This window comes from Vicugna pacos, chromosome 33 (assembly GCF_048564905.1).
Source record: "Vicugna pacos chromosome 33, VicPac4, whole genome shotgun sequence".
In the NCBI taxonomy this organism is placed as follows: domain Eukaryota; kingdom Metazoa; phylum Chordata; class Mammalia; order Artiodactyla; family Camelidae; genus Vicugna; species Vicugna pacos.
Window position 1 is genome coordinate 11,276,662 of NC_133019.1, and position 17,907 is coordinate 11,294,568.

Genomic DNA, 17,907 nt, shown 5'->3' on the forward strand with positions numbered 1-17,907 from the left:
TTTGCTACTCTAGGGACACTGATCAGGAAGGAATATGCTACATAGAATCATGTAGAAATTGGAAGGGAATCTGGAAGATAAACCAGTTCATCCTCATTTCCCCTCTCCCATCCCCAGCAAATGCAAGATTTCTGTCACTACATCCTCATCAGATGGTCACCCAGTGTTAGTCAAACAACACCAAGGGTGAGAAATTTGTTCCTTTCAAGAGATCACGGTTTAACACAAGACAATTATTCAACATGTTCTTTGACCTCTGGGTGATTTCTGCTTAAGAGTCTAGATATAATCTAGCTAGGTAAAATATAGGAAGGTAAGAATCTTCTTTTTCAAGGTTCCATACTTAAATAACTGCAATTAAGTTCGTCTTTCCTGTGGGCTCCCATTTCCCTTGACAATACACCTAACAAATTCCATTTAGATGGTTCTAGTCTGTCATCTAAGCCTATAAAGGGAAACTTTTGAAATCCTGATTCAGTCCTCTGTTGATGTGATGCCAACTGAGATAAGCCTGCTATCCTTGGGTCTATCCAAGTTTTATGGAAAATATTGACAGAACAAAGCCAAAAACAGAACACTGCTTCATGCCATTAGAGACCCACTACTCTCAAAGATCAGGGAGGACTTCGTGGAAGAAGGACATGAGCTGGACACTGAAGCTTTGGATAGAGTGATCTGATGTGCTTGGAGGGGAGGGTGCAAGGTAGGGGGCATGGGAGCCGATGAGGACTGCATGAAAAAATGTGTGGAAAGAATTACTCAGGATGCGGTGGGTGTGGTTATGGTAGTGATGATGAAGATGATGTTGGGGGGTGCAGCAGGAGGAAGAAGGGGGAGGTTGAAGTGTGCACTGGACAAGGTAGGAATTGCTCCCCTCTCTTATTCTTCCCACAGTTCTTCGTTCAGCTTGATGTATTGCAGGCCCAGAAGAGGGGTTTGGGAGGAGGCTCAGGAATACTCATCAGGAGCAGCAGCTGGCCGTGGCTGTGGCTGCAGCCGCGATGCTGTGGGCAGTGAAGCATCTGCTAGCTTCTTAGTGGCTGACCTGGGTTCTTTGGAGAAGAGAAACCTGTAACTGTCCCCTGAGCTCCTTGCCAGTCCCTTAACTTCCTGGTGCGTCTTGCACCCCATTCAGATGCCCTTTCCTTTCTCCCCAGATGCCGGGACATACTGTAGATTTCCAGGGCCCACTTGTCCCAGCCACTGCCTTTGATGGTGAACTGAGTTTGCCCTAAATGAGTAAATACACCCTGACTATGAATTCTAACGTTACCTTAGAGGGTTGAGAGTAACTGCCTCTGGTAGAAAAGATGATCTTATGATCTTCAAATCCGTAAAGACTGACTAGCACCCCAGAATAGGGAGGGCGATGCCTAGCCTGTGACCCTTTGACTGTAAAGATGACATGGCAGGGATTCCACCTGCATGTGACAATCAGATGAGGGGGACGCTTCCAGATAAGGCAGCCCAAATTTTATTTCAACGTGCAACTTGTTTCTATTTCTTCCATGTGGGAGCCCAATCCCCTCAGCCTACCTGAGGTGGAATTGTTTTCCAGGCATTTCTCATCAAAATGACCACTGGTGGTTCTAATGAGAGTAGGTTTGTGTCTATGCACTTAGTACCAGCTCAGGTGGCTTTTCCCCAGTAATTTGCTTCACAGTTCATGGATTAAGTTTGTCTTTATTTCAGTTACTAGAGACAATCGTATGTCTTGGCATTTATTGCCTACATTCTACAGAAAAATCAAATTGTTCTGCAGTGTTTGGGGTGCAGGGAATGGGTTGGGGTTTCTCCCCCTCTTCTTTCACCACCCTGGGATGCTGGCTCTCTCTCTGACCTGGACAGAGATCTTCTTCTCTTCCTTCTCTGGGTCTTTCCCAACTGTACAGAACAGAGCACAGGTCCCCAGCTAGCGAGGCAGCCTGAGGAAGTGCTGGGTATCTCTGTAGGGTAGGAGATTAACAGTAACATTTGTATAGCATTTACCAATCCACAAAGCCGCACAATATTTACATTTCATTTTACTGAAACTTTATACCTAATTTAACATTTAATCCTATGTAATGCTCAAAAACCTTGTGTGGGAGGTATTGGCATCACCCCAGCCATATTTGGAGGATGGGTGAGGAGACAGAAGCTCAGTTCCTCCCTCATGATTACAGGAGTAACAGGCAGAGTCAGGGTCTGAAGCCAGCCTATGGACACCAAACCCTGAGGTCTCTCCACCAGACAACATAACCTTCTCTCAGAGATTCAGTTTTGCAAAGGAAAGGCACTTACCTGGCTACCAAAAGGGGAAAACTCTGCCTAAACTCTATAGGGGCTGTTTCTCAGCTACTTACCACGTGCCACGAACTGTACTAAACTCTACACACATTACTTCCTTTCGTCCTCTGAACAGTCTACGTGTTAGGTATTTTTATCACATTATCACACATGTGGAAACTGAGCTTTGGGCAGTAGTGGGAAGTAGTTGTGAGTGTTACCAGTTCACTCAGGCACCAGTGACCCAAAAGCACAAGTCAACACAGGAAGTGGGGTGGTAAATGTTCTCAGCACGGAGCTAGCACCCACGCGTAGCTCCTCTCTCATTAGGTAACAGGTAGGAGTCCTGCGGGAGGAAATGAGCCACAGGTGCTGGGTAGGTGCATCAAGGTTGCCTCAAGGTTATAGGAGCCATGAGCATGTCTGGGAACCTTGGCCTTGGCGTGCACTGTGTGGCCCAGGGTTAGAAAGTGAGCCAGGTGCTTGCGTCAGGTTCCTGAGTCCAGCTGAGCCCCAGCCAGAGGTGTGACGGGAGGACCCAGGGAGGTGGAATTCAGGCTCTGCCCTGGGAGCACTTTGTGCAGCACAGAAGGCCGAACAGACACGTGCATGCAAGTCTGTACACTTACATACAGGGTAACTTGAGAACGTTTTCACAGCCACAGACATGGATGTACTGTATTGATGAACCCAGGCCGAGTCAGCAATGTGAAAGGGACACAGAGTAAGAAGGATGCACCCTGCGTGCCTTCACACATAAGACCCTGTGCACGAATATGCCATGTAAACTATGGAAGGAATAGGGTTTTATATCTAAGCGCCTGGAGTCCAAGCATTTCTGTTTTCCAACAAGGCTGCTTTTATTTACTATTTTTTTTTGAAGCAGAATTGGTGTACAATGTTGTGTTAACTTCTGGTGTACAGCTTAGTGATTCACTTTTATATATACATATATGTGTCTTTTCACATTCTTTTTCATTATTGGCTATTACAAGGTATTGAATGTAGTTCCCTGTGCTGTACTGTAGGACTCCAACAAGGCTGCTTTTAGACCAGACCTGCCAAGATATTCCAAGACACACCAAACACAGCTGCCAAACAGAGAAGGCGTCCCTAGAAAAGTGGTTCTCAAACGTCATGGCTCAGAATCACCTGGAGATCTTGTTAAAAAGATCGTTGGGCCCTCCCTCAGAGTTTCTGATTCCAGAGGTCTGGGGTGGAACATGAGAATTTTCACTCCTAACAGTGACCAGGTGATACTGATGTTGCTGGCCTGGGAACCACACTTTGAGAACCACTTTGAGAACCACTGTTCTAGGCTACGGAGGAAGGGTACACTGAGATGGTTTGCCCTGACACTGCCAGTGTCTCAAACTGGAGTTCCCAATCTGCCGCAGCACTGCTCCCAGCCTCTCCACACAAATGTTGTCATAGCTGAGGCCTCTAGAACAGCTGATAGCATCACGGCCCACATCTAGTTGTACCCAGAACACCGGCTTCCCTGGGGCCCAAGCTGCAGTGCTGAAATTTAGATCATGCCTCCCCAGAGTCCGGCTGACCCCCATCTCTGGCCCTTCTCTTGTCCATCTCGACCTCTACTCTAATTGGTGGAGCTTAAGCTCTGCTGGTTAACCTTCAGCACGCCATGGGAGTAACCTAGTCACTTTGACTGTGGCCCATGGTAAGAGATATGTCTTATATCACAACCTAGTTGGCATATGTACACACACACACGTTTCCCAAATAATACTTAGTCTTTACTTATTCTTAGAATGCGGGATAGACTCGTATTTTCCACCCTTCCTTTCTTCCTCCCTCCCTCCCTCTGGGTCTCTGTCCCTGTCTCTCTGTTTCCTTTTTTCTTCAGTGGAACTCACACCACCAAATTGCTTTCACGAATCCACAAATAAGTCCAATCCCTGGGTGTATAAATTGCAAATAAAACGTCTCTTAGCCTTAGCTTCCTAATCTGTACCCTTGTAAAGTGCCTGCATTGTTATTTGCATTCGGGCTACTGTTTGTCTTGAATAATATCATGTATGTAAAAGTCTTTTTTTCAAATAGAAATCCTCCATAGGTACAAAGTGCTATTAAATACACACACACACACTTTTTAAATGGGCTTGGAAAGGAAGGGAGTTTGGGCAAGACTTTGAGGGAAGGGAACAGGGAATGCCTGAGCCCCAGCAGAGGTCTGCAGATGGTACAAGCATATCTTAGGGAGAGGATGGTGGGCAGTTTGAACTGGAGCAGAGGAAGATGGGGATAAGAGGCCAGGAAGGAGGGTGCTGAGAGGCAGAGAGAGCATGTCTGGACATTCGGATCACAGATGGGGCAACTAGGAAACACGGCAGATTCTTCAGGAACAGAATTTCACAATGAAGATAGAATTTAAGGAGGTTTGTTCACATCAACTTCCAAAAACCACTTATTAATTGCCTACCATGTGCCAGGGTGCAGCAGTGAACAAGACAGACTAGCCTCGTAGATATCTCTAGTGAAAACAACTTGTTAATTTGTTCTTTTAACTTCCATTACATTCCAGGCACTGAATCAGGTGCTGGGAAAATAATAAAAAACAACCCTAACGTGACTCCTGCCCTATCACAGCTTACGCTCTGGAGAGGAGGTAGGCATTAAACAAATAAACTATTTGCTTAGTAATACTGATAACATAAAAATTGGTAAGTGCTGTGAAGAAAATGAGCGGGGTGCCCAGAAAGAGAATAATAACATGAACTCAATCTTTGCAAACTAATCACCGCAGTCGTAATACTCCCGGGGTAATTTACAGTCTATGAAGTCCATTCACATTCTTTGTCTCAGAAGCACCTCATCTCAAGCCTGTGGAGAGAGCCAGCCAGGAGTTCTTCACCTCTTGTATTTGTGAGGAAAGCAAGGCTCAGCCAATCTCATGAGTTGCATGAGTCTGTCCAGTAGGAAAGGAAGCCCAGTCAGTTCTTCTGAGTCCAGACCCAGGGCTCTGACCTCCGGGGAGCAAGAGATGAACTGGTCCCTACGGGGCAGTTAGCCTGCTTGTTCTGGAGGAGATGTAAAGTCAAGTGGCAACAAGTGTATATCCCCCATGTCCACGTCCTCAGAGCCTCTATGTCAGCTAAAACGAGGAACCGTGGTCAGTGAGGGGTAGGTTAGGGGCCTGGCCTTGGGTGCCTCAGAGTGGGGCGGGCAGGACAGAGCAACTTTGAAAGGCAAAGGCAGGAAACAGCGAAGCAGGACTGTGAGCTGGCTTTGTCAAAGGCATCCGCACCGCACCGTCTTCATCTCCCGTCTCTGTCTCCGGCAGTGAAAGTGAACCGGGCCGAGGCGGAGGTGATGGGACAGCGAAACTCACCACCCCATTCACCTCTGCGACCGGGGACAAGTGAGGCAGGCCCACCTGCCGTATCAGCACCTTGATCACGGAGCTCATCAGAGAGAGGTTTCCAAATGACTCGGCCCTGCTGCCCCAGGAAGGAAGCCTTCGGGGCTGCAGTGTGGGGGCTGCTGGGTGTGGGCCAGGCACTTGAAAGAGAGTAAATGATGACACAGCAGTGGAGGATGGGGCTGCTGACACTGTGGTTCCAGCTCTGGAGAGGAGGCTGGGAGAGGCCAAGACGGAGTGGCCACCTGGCCCTACCCCCTAGAGGGGGACATCAGAAAATCCCATAATGCTCCCTGTGACAAGGAACAAGCACCAGACTCTCTAACTTCATGTTTTTTATCCCTGTCATCTGGCCCCCAAAATGTTCTATTCGTCAGGTAACAAACATTTGTAGAATGTCCACTGTCTGTTTCTGAACCTCCGTCCTCCCCTTTGGGGCATCACCGTCCAACCACACAAGAAGTCTGCAGTTTTCCCTCTTCTTACTCTCTCCACCCCTTTCTGCCGCTGCCCTTTGCTAAAGGTACTTTCCAAATCTCAGCACCCCTTTCCCCACATGTCTGCTGGACCAAAATCTGAATATTCTCAAGGCCCATCTCCGTGCCCCTCCCCCACAGAGATTCTCTTAAATCAGAGTAATTTTTGCCTCCCTTGAACCTGAGCCAGCACTTTACCTACATTTCGTACTTTTTGCCTGGCATTGAGGTTATTTATGTACGGTACTCTCCTATCAGGCTTTGAAAGCCTTTGGTGACCAAGTCGTTTCTGATTCATTTCCCCCTCTACCCTAGCAGGTGTTCCCTAAGTGTCTTTGACTGGCTGACTCACTGAATGAATGAATAAGAGGGAATGAGGGTGAGGCCAGAGGGTGAGGGGGGATGTCTGGGTAGGGCCCAGGGGAGACTGAATTTCCCTGATGCTTTCTGTAGGCTGGGCCTGCCCTACTTGTTCCGAGGCCACCAGCAAAGTCAGGAGAAAGAACACGGGTTTTGAATCTTAGTGTTCAGTAGCCTGTGACCTTGGGAAAAGTCTGTCTTCTTCTTCCTCCCGTGTAAGTGATATGACCCCTACCTCAAAAGACTATTGTGAGGATCCATATGTGGTCAACACATGAAAACACCCAGCACCCAGTAAGTGCTCAGTAAAGCTGTTGACCAGTTATCCAAGTGAGAGTGCTTTTGTGGCTGCTTCTTTTAGGTGGAGTGGGGGTGGGGTGGGCACGTGCCTTGCTCCTCTTTGTAGCAGAGCATCTGCGCACTTGTGAACCTGTCCCACTAGGTGATGATCTAGCACAGTGACGGGTGCACAGGGCGAGTCGGCAGGGCACAGAGGTTGGATGAATGATGGATGAACACACGCATGGTAACTGAATCAATAGCCTCTGGAGCCTAAAATCCTGCTTCTGGAAACGAAATGGACATAGGCTGTCACTGTCACTGTGTTCTGCTTCAGGGAGAGGAATTCTTGCCCTCTGGGTGGTTGATCCTGGATCCTCCAGGGCCTCTGGCCAGACACTGATGGGAGGCTGTGGAGACAGAGGTGAGAGAGAGGCTCATCCTGTCCACGAGGGCAATCACCCTTTGCTTGATGGGTGACCCAGAAACAAAACATGCTTTTTGTCCTTGTCAGGCCTGGGGTGGGGAGGAGAAAGCCACAAATCACCAAGCCCTGCAAACCAGCCCAGTACCCAGAAAATGAACATTGGCCAAGGCCACATGGCTGTGGAACTTCCTGTTCTGGAGAGAGGCCCGGGAGGCTGAGCTCTGGCCAGCGGCAAAGAGAAAGCTCCTTCGGCTGGGCAGTGGGGAAAGAGAGTGTTTGGGGAGGTGCCTGGGGATAGGGTAGAAGGAGCCCCAAACTTGCCTTGACAACTTCCATGCATCCAATTTCTCCTGTGAGATGATCAGGATTTGGAACACATCATGGAAGTTTCTCGGACCAGCAGCACAAAGCCTCTGTAATCTGAGGCCAGCGCACCGTGACGCAGCATGTGTGGGTGCGCCCTTGAGAGAAAGCAACCTCGCTGCTGCCCAGAGCTCGCTGAGCTGCAGGAATTCACCATCCCACACTTGGGAGGCCACAGCCTCTCCCCAGTCCTTTTCCTCCGGGTGGGCTAAATCTATGCTGACCCTGCTTTCGGAGGGCTCATCCATTCTTTCCTCCCTGTGCTGGGGGCTTGTGGGGGGATGTTCACAACCCTGATGGAGGCAGGGAGAAGGGGGAGTGGGTTCTCACCCACCCACCCCAAAACGGGCTGAGGACTGTTGAGGTATGTTGCTTGGAGCCACATCCTCAGAGGCAGGGGCGCTCTCCAGGTCTCTTTCCAGCTTCAGCATGTGAGTGCCCCTGGAGCCTGGCAGGAGCAGGAAGGGGAGTTTTGTTGTTTTGTGGAGCCTCTTGTTACAGACTAGACTTTTTTGTTAAATACTTACTATGTATTATTTAATTTTATTTTTTGGCAGGATAGAAGGGAGATAATTAGATTTATTTATTTTTAGAGGAGGTACTGGGGATTGAACCCAGGATCTTGTGCATGCTAAGCATGCACTCTACCACTTGAGCCATACCCTTCCTAGACTAGACCTTTTTTTAAAGAGGCTTCTTCTAGACTTTTTTTTTAAATAATCTAATTACATAATATAAGAACATGTTACTTTTGTAAATGATTTATTTTGGGGGGAGTAATTAGGCAGGTTTGTTTGTTTATTTTAATGGAGGTACTGAGGATTGACTCTAGGACCTCATGCATGCTAAGCATGTGCTCTACCATTGAGCTATACCCTCCCCCCATAAATGATTTAAACATTATAGAAAAAGCCCTTTGATCAATACCAACAATGCACTTCCCCTTCTCCCCAGGGATAACCACAGCAGCAAGGTCAGTGGCCATCTCTCCAGACCTGTTCCTGGCACCGTATAAAAGATAAGGTATTGCTTTGCCTCATTTTTCTAAAGGATGTCATACTCTTATTTCAGTAAGTCAAACTCTTTTATTTTAGAGGCAACAGCAAATGGAATTGGAAAATAGCAGGAAAAAGCCTTCATAATGTTACAGTGAGAACTAATGCAACTTTTGTCACCATCTTTTTTCCTATACACATCTTGCAAATTTGAAATCGTAGTGTTTGCATGATTTTGTAGCATGATGTTTCATTTAGCATGATCTCATAAACATTATTTGAAGTTTTTAATATGAAATGTCAATGTTTAATATTTTTCTTTTTCTGACTCTGTCTCTAAAATGTTAAAAAGAATAATTAGAGCAAATAGATATTAACAAAATGTATTCAATAATTATTACCAGGAATGCACTCTACGCCAGGCTTTGCTTTAGGCTCCAGGAATGTAGTAGTGAGCAAGATAGACAAAGATCCCTGTCCTCCAGTCATTTCTTTTTCTTTTTTAATAATTTTTTTAGAAGGGGCAGGTAATTAGGTTATTTATTTATTTAATGGAGGCACTGGGGATTGAACCCAGGACTTTGTGCATGCTAAGCATGTGCTCTGCCCCTATCTTCCAGCCTTCACAGAGCTTACTTTCTAAAGGGGAAAGACAGATAATAAGAAAAATAAATAAGAAAATTAGATAGTATATTAGATAAACAGTATATGCAAAGGGTATATATGTTATTAAAAAAGGTAAAACGGGGGAGGATATAGCTCAAGTGGCAGAGCACGTGCTTAGCATGCACGAGGTCCTGAGTTCAATCCCCAGTAACTCCTCTAAAAAATAAATAAGTAAACCTAATTACCTCCCCCCACAAAAAAAATTTAAAAAGGTAAAGCAGGAAATGAGGACAGGAGAACTGCAGCTATCAGGAAATACCTAACATTTAGAAGGAGACTTTGAAGGAAAGATTTGAAGGATATAAAAGTGAGCCAGGAGGATAACTTGGGGTCAAAACGTTCCAGGCCTCCGCTAGCAAGCACAAAGATTCTAAGATGTGGGAACATGCAAGGAGGCCAGCCTGCTTGCAGCAGAGACGGTGGGACCAGATTGCATAAGGCCTCCTAGGCCCTGTGAAGACTTTGGCTTTTACTCTAAAATGGGGGGTCCTGGAGGATGGGAGGATGTCATAATATGACCTTTGTTAAAATAGGCTCACTCTGGTTGCTGCATTAAGAACAGACTCAACGGGAATAAAAATGGGAGCAGGGAAACCAAGAAGCTATTTCATTGGTCCAGGTGAGAGGCGACGGTGACTTGAACCAGTGTGGTGACAATGAAGGTAGTGAGGAGTGATCAGATTCCTGGGATCTGATTCCTGTTTTGAAGATAAGGCCAACATAATATGCTAATGGATGACTCTGAGGACGTTGGCCTGAGCAGCCAGAAGGATGGAGTTACCATTAACTGAGATAGAAAACCTTGCAAAGAGCAGGTTTAGGGAGGGAGAGGAAGAGTTCGGTTTGGGGCATGGGAGGCTTAAGAAGCTATTGGATGTCCAAGAGGAGCTGTCCGTCAGGCAGCTGGGTATTCAAATGCAGAGATCCAAGGAGAGGAAGGAGCTCAAGATATAAATTTGGAAAGAGCCAGATGGTATCTGAAGCTAAGGAAGTGAGCGTAGGCAGAGACGAGATGGAGGATAGGGCACATGCCCAGGTTCAGAGGTTAGGGAAATGCAGTCATTCATTTAATCCCCCCAACAACCCTCTGAGGAAATTACTATTATTGTCTTCATTTTACAAGTGATAAAATTCAGGCATAAAGAAGTTAAACCACTTGCCAAAAGTCATGTGGCCAATAAGCAACAGAACTGGGATTTGAACCAGCCAGTCTGGTTCCAAGTACCATGCACTCAACCTCTAGGTTATATGGATGGATTCTGGTCATGATCACAATTTACAGGTGGAGAAACTGAGTCTTAGGCTAAGCAATTTGCTAACACTGGTGGCAGAGCTGGGATAGGAGCTCTTTCACTGACTCTGCTTTGGGAGAGCTCTGCTTTTCTAATCACTCTGCCTTATGACCTGCACAACCTTTTTGAAAGATGGGGAGAAAGCCTTCTGCATTTCTCAAATTACAGCTCTTCAACAACTGCCTTTCCTACTCACACACTTTTCTGACTTGTCACTGTGCTTGGAAGAATGAAATGCCTGGTCTAGCTGCCAAGGCAGCTCAGCCCCTGCTCCCCTTTCCCTCCCCAACTCCTGATCGAGAAGCCCAAGACAGACTTGGTTCCTGACTTCCCAAAGCTCAGTCTTTAGGTAATCCTGTGGAATGGTTCTGTGTGGCCATCAGCAAGTTGCTTCCCTTCCGAGACTCAGTTTCCTCTTCAGTAAAACAAGGGGACTGGGTCAGAACAGTGGTTCCCGAAGCTGGCTGTGTAACTGACTCACCCACCTGGGGATTATTTAGAGCTTGTGGTGCTCACAACAGATCTGTTGAATCAGACTCTTCAGGGTTGAGGTCCAGGCATGTATATGGTGGTTCTCATACACCCCTGGTTAGGATGCCCTGGGTGAGATGATCTGGAAGGTCTCTCCTCGGTTCCATGTGCTAGGATCTGGGGCCTCCCTCATCTTGGACTATACTTTTCTGATGTCTCTCTCAGGGCCCAGAGCAAGGTGGAACTCTGAGTGGACAGCAGGGAACTTGAGTTCTCATTCCAGCCAAGCCCATAACTCATCTCAAACAGGCTGCTTCCCCTCTCTGGACCTCCGTTTCCCCATCTGCAAGAAGAATTTATTGGGGAGAGTTGCTCCAGATTCACTCACTCAGAGAGTATTTATTGAGCACCTACTTGACTCTCTGCCAAGCTCTATGATTTGCTGGGTCTGAGTCTAAATCACACAGGAGGGTGATATAAGGATGAGGGTGGGAGGAGGGGCTGCTGCCAGGCAACTGGTCCCAGTTGCCTAGACTTCCAGGCGTGGATGCCATAGGTCCTTTTTTAGCACAAGTGTGTTGGTCGCCTCTCCCCAAACCCTCTTCCTGGCCCTGGCAGCTCCAGCTGGTTTCCACAGCAACAATCCTGCTGGGTTCAGGAAGGGAATGGTACGCAAAACTAGTCAAATAGAAATCACTAGCTTTTCTAGATAATCACAGTAACCAGTTCTAAAATATTAAACTAAACGATCCCACTCAAAATAGCACAACTACAACCTTACTGAGTAAAATGTGGTCCCTGGCACCACAGCCGCATCACCTGAGAGCTTGCTAGAAATGCAGAATCCTTGGCTCTGTCCCGGGCCTGCTGACTCAGAGTCTGCTTTTTGAGAAGATTCCCAGGTGACGGTATGCACATCAAAGTTTGAGAAGCACTAAACTAAAAATAAAATTGCCCCAGAAAACCCCTTGACAAGAAATGTGAGACCCATCTGAGGCCGAGCACGTGACTTCCCTGAGAGACAGCACACAGCATGTTCCTGGATGGGTGGGCGACTCAGTGGTGTAAAGATGTCGATTCTTATGAGTGTGGAATGTGTCAAAGTGATTTGTGACGTTCATCAGAAAGAATAAATGTATAAGAATAGCTTTTGATTATTTGTTTGTTTTAAGAAAATAAAAATAACAAGATGAGATTTGCCCTAACAGAGAGAAAGAGTGATAAATAAAATTTCAGGTTCTGGAGGGAGCGGACCTAGCTGGCTCCACCGCTTTCTGGGCACATCACTATGGTAGAATGGAGTCCCTCCAAAATTCACATGTTGAAGCCTTAACCCCCAGTATGACTGTGCTTGGAAAGAAATCTCCTCTCTCTCTCAATCTCTATGTATGAGAACAAAGGGAAGGTCATGAGAGGACACAGCCAGAAGGTCACTAGCAAGCCAGGGAGAGAGCTCTCACCAGAAACCAAACCCTGAGAGAACCTTGATCTTGGATTTTCCAGCCTCCAGAACTGTGAGAAAAGAATTTCTCTTGTTTAAGCCATACAGTCCGCAGTATTTTGTTATGCAGCCTGAATGGACTGCGGAAAGATTCCTAACATCTCCTAGCCTCAGTTTCCTCATCCAGGAGAGTGGGAATACGTGAGCCATCTCAGCCCAGTAAATACGCTCATAAACACAAGTTCACGTAATTAAAGCGAAAGATCATAAAACAGTATTTATCCTTGCTACGTCAGATGGACTCTGATCTATTCTATTCTAGTCTAGTCTAGTTTAGTCTGGTCTAGTCTATTCTACTCCATTCCACTCCTCTCCACTCCTATCCTATTAAATAGAAAATTCTGGTCCCTACCCAGTAAACTGGTCTCACAATACTAATGAGTCTCTATCAGCAGTTTGACGAACACTACCTTATAAAGTTAATTTCCCACTTGAAATAGAAAAATTAATTATAGATAAATAATATGAAGTCTTTAAGTGAGAAAGGTCTTCAGATAAAAAAAATCAATGGGAAAAAAATTTAAAAAAAAGCAATGGGAAAAAAGTCAGAGGCAAATGTCAACAGGTTTGACAATATAAGCCTTTTTAATGTCTGTTACAGGGACTACATCTGGAAGAAGCAGCCAGGACCGGACTAGGACATGGCCATGAATGGGAGATGAGGAGGCCAGTTACATTTCCTTCTTCTCACCCACCCGCCTCTAACCATCAGCAAGGCCTGTGGATGTGGCCTCATCTGTGCCCCTTCCTCCCTTCCCAAAGCCCCATCTGAGTCCAACCATCATTATCTCTCACCTGAACGGCTGCCACCGCATCCTAACTGGTCTCCTGGCTTCCACTCTGCACCTCACAATCCTTTCTTACAGCAGGGAGGGAGATTTTTTTAAAATATAAATTAAATCATTCCGTCTCTTGGTTGTGGCCTTAAAGCCCAACCCAGCCTGGCCCCTGCCCACCTCCAACCCCACACTCAGATGCTCCCCACCCTCCCCGGCCCCTGGCCTTTTCTCAGTTCCATCTCAACACAGCTTTCTTCTTTCAACTCCCTGCTCCCCTGGCTTCTTCTCATCCCCCATGACTCAGCCTCAGGTATCTCCTCTCAAACCAAATCAGGTCCCCTTCTCAGAGTGATTTTTCTCAGGTGTGTACATACCTGCTAATTGTTTGTTCATTTCTTTATCGTCCAACTCCCCTGATAGTCTGAGGGCAAGGACCACTCAGTATCCTTGACTGCAGCATCATCTACACCCAGCACAGTGTCTGGCCCATAGTAAGTGCTCAGTGAATACTCACTGAATGCAGTATATTCTAAGACCAGAGCAAGATGGGCTCCTACTTTGGGCCTGTGCTTTGGAGGGCCCTGTTCTGGCCTCCCCAAGCTCTGCCCCTTCCTATAGGGAGAAGAGAAAATGTGCCCACCTGGAGTCTTCTCCCCACAAATACACACACCGGGATCCTAGAATACCTTTCCCAGCTGTCCTCAGTCCTCTTCCAGGGCCTGTGTGGCCTCTTCCTGGGCCCATCAACCCAAGGACAGGCTGGGTTGCTTATGTGTGCATCCCTAGGCCTGAAAGGTGGCCAAAAGTGACTGAAGTTTGGGTGTGTAGTGGAACTTGGATGTGCTGGCCAAGGAGTCCATATGCATGCCCTCGGTGCCCTGCGTGGGATGGGGTGGGGGTGTGGGATCAGAAAAGGGGCAAGCCAGCCCTGCCTGCACCTCCACCTTCTAGAGAGAAACTCTAAGGAGTCCAAGAATTCTAAATTAGAGCTAGGCCTTCCTGGTCATTCTGAAGGTATATTTATCAAGGTAAGGGGATAGACGGTATGTTAGCTAATAGTCTCTTAGCTTGACTTACAACTTTTAACTATTAGATGCATGATCTATGGGCCTCCATCTGCACTCTTGCCCTAGGCCTGGCTATATCAGGGTCAGGCCTGGCTGAATGAATGAACAGAGATTTTGGGGGGCTGAGCTCTCCTTCCTATGGATGGCGTGTAGGGACACACACAGACTCTGGGAGCTCCTACTGAAACTTGGCCCTAAAAAATCCCTAAAGCCTTGATAAGAATGGGGAGGAAATGAGAAACTGTCACTTCAAATTTGACATTAATCCATTTTCATTCTAGGAAAACCGCTTAAGGGGGACTTTTAGTTATGCAAATACAGGGCAGAGCTGTGCATCTGAAAGGGAGATGCCTGTAGCCCAGCGGTCCAGGAGCACGCTTCTCTGGTCAAATAATGGCAGGAGCCTTTGCTGCAGGCAGAAAGGCATCTCTTCAGGTTCTGTTTCAAAAAAAAAATCTGGTATAAAGTACAATTTACACAACGTTTAACAGACAATCATCGTGTGTCAGATACTGTGATCAGCACTTTACATGGATTGTCTCATTCGGTCTTTGTAACACCCAGTATTATCATTCTATAAATAGGGAAGCTGAGGTTCATAGAGTTTAGGTAACTCATGCAGAGGTCATGCAATTAGCAAGCAGCAAAGCTGGGATTTGAACCTTCATCTGACTCCAGAGGCAGCATCCACCTCTGTCAACCTCTGGAATCATTAATGCTCTCACATGGGACGCCCAGACTAGAAGGGCGTCCTCAAGGTTGACTCAGACTGGAGCAGAACAGAAGACATCACTTTCTGTGGAGCGTGTGCCAACTGGAGTAATCCCTCTGACTTCTGAACTTGTTTCTTGCCCCAGGAGGGAGAGGGTTCAACCGCTTCACAACAAGGACACAAAGATGCACCAGGCAGGAAGGAACCAAAGCCCTTTCTCCCTCTGGGTCAGGCCAGGAAGAGTTGAGCCCCACCTAGATGATCAAGCCAAGCCTGTTGAGGAAGGCTTCCAAGTGATGTCAAGTTAGCCAGAGTGTTCTGCAGAAGCTTAAGGCCCACTGGACAGGGACCTGTGGCCAGAATGAACTGCTGTGGTGAGCCACTTCGGAGAGCCAGAGGAAATCTGAAAATAGCTCCCACTAGCAGCCTGGAGCCACATCCTGGACAAGGCTGCCCCCCTGATGCAGACTGGGGGCTGGACACTGTAGTGGAGACCTGTGGATCCAACATGGAGGGGTGTCCTTGTCCTTTTGGCTATGAAAGCCTGTAGGACTCAAGAGAACTTTTGTTTGCGGATTTAGCTTTCTTTTATTTAAACTATACAAACTACATTGTTAGCAGAACACAAATGCTGCCTCCCTCCTATCCACACTCCTTGCACTTTCTGGGAATCCAGCTGGGGGGCTGAGCAAAGAAACTGTGAGAACTCCATCCTCCGCCAACCTCGTCCAAGTAGGGAACTCTCCCTGTTTGCTGCAGCTCAGTGGTTACACTTTTATCAATGCTTCTTAACATTAATATCATAAGCTGTTCGTTCCTATTTAGCTTGTGGTTGGCCTAAACCACCAGATCTTTTTCACACAAACTGCTCTCAGGCCAGTTCTTCCCAGCCTATGCTTCTAGTACACGTGCAACTGATTAAAAATAAAGCACAATGCAAATGTAGGACATTTTGCTTTCAATTTTGTTTGATTTTGGTCTGCTAAAATGATGCAAATATTCTATACACTTTTTATAACAATCCCTTCCCAGCTTTGTCTCATCTGCAGAACTGATGAGCCTTAGTTACTTTGTGGTTAATGAAAATTAAGCACAAAAATTCATTAGTAATTAATGAAAATGGAAAATAGGCCAAAACAGAGTCTTTATAGCAGGACAATGGGGGTTCTCAGAGTGTGGACTTCGAATCCTAGAGTTCCCTGACAGCCTGCGAGATCAAAACTGTTTTCATAATTACGCTAAAATGTCTTTACTCCTCTTATTCTATCATGAACAAATAGTGGAACTTTCCAGAAGCTACATGACATGATATTATTACATTATTACAGAAGCATTTATGAGACTCCAGCTGTCTTCTATGAACCAGACACTAAAGAGATTTGCAAAAGTGTGAAACAAAATCACTCTTTTGTAGACTAGGAATAGACTTACCATATGACCCAGGAATCCCACTCCTGGGCTTGTACCCAGAAGGAAATCTACTTCAGGATGACACCTGCACCCCAATGTTCATAGCAGCACTATTTACAATAGCCAAAACATGGAAACAGCCTAAATGTCCATCAACAGGTGACTGGATAAAGAAGATGTGGTATATTTATACAATGGAATACTACTCAGTCATAAAAACCGACAACATAATGCCATTTGCAGCAACATGGATGCTCCTAGAGAATGTCATTCTAAGTGAAGTAAGCCAGAAAGAGAAAGAAAAATACCATATGAGATCGCTCATATGTGGAATCTAAAAAACAAAAACAAACAAACAAACAAAAACAAAGCATAAATACAGGACAGAAATAGACTCATGGACAGAGAATACAGACTTGTGGTTACCGGGGGGGAGGGTAGAGGGTGGGAAGGGATAGACTGGGATTTCAAAATTGTAGAATAGATAAACAAGATTACACTGTATAGCACAGGGAAATATACACAAAATGTTATGATAAATCACAGAGAAAAAAATGTGACAATGAGTGTGTATATGTCCATGAATGACTGAAAAATTGTGCTGAACACTGGAATTTGACACAACACAGTAAAATGATTATGAATCAATAAAAAATGTAAAAAAAAAATCACTCTTGTGTATTTTTTTCTTTTTGGAAGATACAGCCATTTTTTTTTAATAAAAAGGTTATGTAACCTACAATGGGTTTATTGCATTTCAAAAGCAATGAATAAAACATTTAACATTTTTATTAATTTTAATTCCCAATACAAGAAATATTAACAGATATAATCTACGTAAACAAAAATTCTTGAGGGTCCTCAGTAATTTTAAGTGTAAAAGGATCCTGGGACTACAAAGCTCAAGAACTACAAGGTTAGAGATATTTCTCCAGGCTGATAACCAGCCCTTAGTCTATAAGTTGGTGTAAATAATGTGAAAATTCTCCTGGGAATTTCTCTAGCACTTTTCTTCTAAGGCAGAGGCAGTGTAGCTGGGCAGACACGGGAGATTAAAGAAACTGGGGCTCTAATTCTGGCTCTGTCACTAACCAGCTGTGTGATCCTGAGTAAAACCCTTCATTTCTCTAGAGATCAGTTTTCACATTTTGTAAAATGAGGAGCTTTATGGGATTGACCTCAAGGGTAAATGGTCAATTTTTTTTTAAAACTAAAAGCAATTTTATCAACCTTTTTGGGTGAGGAAGGAAGGGACAGGCATTTGTTCTTTATTTACCAACAGGGAGGTTAAGGTCCAAAGATGTTAAAGAGAAAGAAATGCTCAAGGACACGTGCTGAGCCAGCATCAGGTGCAGGAACTGAAGCCAGGTCCTTCCTGGGCTAAGACTTGACCCATTCAATTAGTTATATTAATAATAATAGTATTTGCATATATATAGTGTTAAAAATAAGTTCATAT

General features: G+C 45.7%; 1 long non-coding RNA gene across 1 annotated transcript in view; it reads right to left on the bottom strand.

The window, feature by feature from the left end:
* Nucleotides 1-1,794: 1,794 nt before the first annotated feature.
* The window catches only part of LOC140691096 (uncharacterized), a 30,246-nt gene continuing 14,133 nt past the window's right edge, over nucleotides 1,795-17,907 (bottom strand). Inside the window, exon 3 of the long non-coding RNA XR_012066556.1 lies at nucleotides 1,795-1,946. This is a non-coding gene — a long non-coding RNA (uncharacterized lncRNA). The remainder of the gene's footprint in view (nucleotides 1,947-17,907) is intronic.